The 3,970-nt window shown below is 36.4% G+C and overlaps 1 non-coding gene across 1 annotated transcript; it reads left to right on the top strand.

Annotated features, from left to right (window-relative positions):
- The first annotated feature begins 745 nt into the window (after nt 1-745).
- Nucleotides 746-852, top strand: LOC133243651 (U6 spliceosomal RNA). The gene has a single exon (XR_009735192.1). It is a non-coding gene; the product is annotated as a U6 spliceosomal RNA (small nuclear RNA).
- The last annotated feature ends 3,118 nt before the right edge of the window (nt 853-3,970 follow it).

Below are 3,970 nucleotides of genomic sequence, written 5' to 3'. Positions count from 1 at the left end.
TTCCTTCCAATGAGAGGTCCTATCTGTTTCCCCCTCTTCTTGAGCTGATGAAGCCTGTGATTATTTTGCACAAAGAATAAAATATAGTGGAAATTATGCCAATTACAGGACTATATTTTCAGAAGGAATGTCCTTCTGCCTTGCTGTTTGAGGCCATAGGGCTAAAATGGAAAAGGTCATTTTATCTTGCTGGACCTCCCCACAAGAAAAGAGGCCCCTTTCAGCGCCAGGTATGTGTGTGAAGGTTGCCTGGAACTTTGCAGTGTAGCTTAGACATATGGTGATTACCACTGAGTGATCTTAGGATGGTTTAGATTTTTAAGGGATATTTACATTCCACATTTGGAAATTGTTTGTGTAAAAAAATTTAAAATCCTCCCATTATAAATTGTAATATACAAAGTTATTTTAAACACTATTTTAAATACTCAGATGTGCTTGAAACGTGGCTCAAATCAATAGATGGCTGAGACACACACATAATTCTAAATGATTGACTATATCCATAGTGAAAAACTGGACTTTCTTTCTTATAAGAAAGCAAGGACCAAGGAAAATTCTAATTTTTGTCTTTAGCTATGGGTGAGGAATAAAATGTTGCCTAAAGAATTTGTAACCAAAAGAGTGCCTTGGTGTAGCTTTGGTATTTTAATTAATATTATTAGCATGGCCCAAGTAGTTTCTGTTTGCAAACTCATATATATGGAAAATGCAAATCTAATTGTGTCTAGAGGAACTTAACCCTGTGCTCACTTTGGCAGCACATATACTAAAATTGGAACAATACAGAGAAGATTAGCATGGCCCCTGTGCAAGGATGACACACAAATTTGTGAAGCATTCCACATTTGTAAGACTGAACCAGAAAGAAATTGAAATTATGAACAACCCCAATACAAGCACTGAAATTGAAGCTGTGATCAGAAACCTCCCAAAAACAAAATCCCAGGACCAGATGGCTTCACAGGAGAATTCTATCAAACATTTAGAGAAGAGATAGTGCCTATCCTTCTAAAGCTCTTTCAAAACATTGCAGAAGAAAGAACACTTCCAAACTGATTCTACGAGACCACCATCACCATGATACCAAAACCAGACAAAGACAACACAAGGAAAGAAAACTACAGGCCAATATCACTGATGAACATAGATGCAAAAATCTTCAACAAAATTTTAGCAAACAGAATTCAGCAACACATCAACAAGCTCATACACCATGATCAAGTTGGGTTTATTCCAGGGATGCAAGGATTCTTCAATATATGCAAATCAATCGTTGTGAAACTCCATATTAACAAATTGAAAGATAAAAACCATATGATTATCTGAATAGATGCAGAAAAAGACTTTGACATAATTCAGTACCCATTTATGATTAAAACTCTTCAAAAAATGGGCATAGAAGGAACCTACCACAACATAGTAAAGGTCATATATGATAACCCTACAGCAAACATTATCCTCAATGGTGAAAAACTGAAAGCATTCCCCCTAAGATCAGGAACAAGACAAGGGTGTCCACTTTCACCAGTATTATTCAACATAGTCCTGGAAGTCCTAGCTACAGGAATCAGAGAAGAAAAAGAAATAAAAGGAACCCAGATTAGAAAAGAAGATGTAAAGCTCTCACTGTTTTGCAGATGACCTGATACTGTACATAGAAACCCTAACGATAGTATCAAAAACTTACTAGGGCCAATCAGTGAATTTAGCAAAGTTGCAGGATACAAAATCAATACACAGAAATCACTTGCATTTCTATAAACTAACAATGAAAAATCAGAATGAGAAATTGAGGAATCAATCCCATTCACCATTGCAACAAAAAGAATTAAATGTCTAGGAACATAAACCTAATCAAGGCTTCTACAAACATTCCTACAATTAAAGCCCTCCTGATCAAACACAAATTCCCCCTCCAAAATGACAGCACCAGCATAAACAATAAACCAAGATGGAAACCTGTAAAGACTTTTAATCAGATACAAAGTACAAGAAATGTACTTAGCATATTTAGATGATAAGATACATAAAACATGAGTCATAAATAGCAATTATCAAAAGACAAATAAGCTTTCTAGTACTGAACACCATAATCACTGGAATAGAAGAGTAAAGAAATTTTAAACAGCTGGGACACAAATGGAGAGAGAATATATGATCCAGAAGATAGATGAAAGAAATACTACAGAATACTTCATAAAGAGAATAAAAGAATTAAATGGAGGTCAAGAAACCTAAGAAATGAACTAAGAAAATATATCTCCTTGGCATACCAGAAGTGACAAACATTCCTTGGAAGTTCCTTTACCATAGTTGTTTTGTTGAAAGTTTTCACTTTCATCTCAGGTTCAAAGGATTTGTTAACAAAATAAGCCACTCGTTATGTACAAATAAATAATACAAATATTTATTAGAAGATTATCTAACTTACTTGCAATATACTAACATTTAAAAAAAGAGAGAAATAGAGGAGAGGATACATCATCAAATTGGATTTTGACTAACATCCAGACTTAAACAGCACTGGGAAGTGACACAACACATCTGGAGCTCCAGTTGGGAGAAGGTCCCAGGTAGCACGTCCACTCCATTGGTGAGACTTCAAAGACTGCAGTTCAGGGTTCCCTACTTATAATCCCAGGCCCCAAATTGATTATCATCATCAATCTGTGAGCAAAGCTGCAGGTCTGGTATTATGTTAATTTTTTTCCAAATGCTGTATGCTTTGTTCTTTAAAACTTGGAGTGTTGCTAAATCCAGGAATGGTTGCCCAGACCTCCTCCAGGGACTTAACAAATTCCAAAGTCCTCTTCCTATCTATCTATTGTGTATTTCTTCCACATTCACATCAGGTGTGGCTGACACCCAAAGCAGTAGTCAGGGCAGTGTCCCCGTAGTTCAGAAGCAAGTTCAGTGGCCTGTTCTGTCTCTGACACCTAAACAAGACTATTTATTTAATTTGCCTAAGAATAGTAAATATGATTTTTCATGTCTCGAATGTCCTTTCTTCTGAATTAGGTTCTAAGGATGGTATGGTGTTTAGTGTGCAGGACATTTATGCACTCTCAATGCCCGAGAAAGGGATGGGAAGAAGACAAGTGTGGGGAGAGGAAGAAGTACACATCTAATGCAGACTCTTCAAAATTATTTTGTGACCCCATGCTGAATTCTGAAGGTAAAATGAGTCATTAAACTCACTTCACACTAGCCCAACATAGTCAGATCTTTATGCCACCTCCTGGATCAGTCCTTGGAGGTGGGCCAACTCAGGAAGTACAAGGCATTGGACAAGGCAGCTCTGTGCAGCTGAAGTGGCTCATGACAAAGGACTGTCAGTAAGTCTGTCCTTGCTGTGGTGTTCTGAGTGGTCCATCTTTGAGTCTACCAAAGCCTTATCATGATACTTAGGCTAGGAATGCAGCACTACATGGGTGGTTTCTTACTCTCACTATTTGCTTTCAGCTTCCATTTATTTATGTAAGGAGATTTACTGTCATAGTCTTTGGCATGGCTCTGTAGACAATGTGTCTCTTTGTTTGCCAGTATGATCTATATGCTAACTTTGTCTGTAGCTTTACTATGATGTGTCCAGGTGAGCTTTCTGAATCTATGGAAACATAGCCTTCCTAAATTCTGGAAATTATCAATTGTTTCTCTGTGACACAACACATTATTATTATTCTAAAGTTTAGCCAGGTTACCACTTCTGGCATGTGTACAAATTGCACTTAATACCTCCTTACTCCATTTCTTATGTCTCTTGGCATCTCTTTAATCTTTCACTTCATTTATCATTCTATGAGGTATTCTATATAATTTCTTTCATATGTTTTCTAATTCAACAACTTTCTATCCAACTGTATATGATCTTCTGTTTAAAATTTCTTGCAAGAAATTTATAAGTATACAATAATCTTAGGAAACTTTAACATCCCACTTACAGCAATAGACAGATAATTTATATAGA

This window comes from Bos javanicus, chromosome X, assembly GCF_032452875.1.
Source record: "Bos javanicus breed banteng chromosome X, ARS-OSU_banteng_1.0, whole genome shotgun sequence".
In the NCBI taxonomy this organism is placed as follows: Eukaryota; Metazoa; Chordata; class Mammalia; order Artiodactyla; family Bovidae; genus Bos; species Bos javanicus.
Note: the sequence above shows the minus strand (reverse complement) of the source record. Positions and strands in the feature narration are given on the sequence as shown.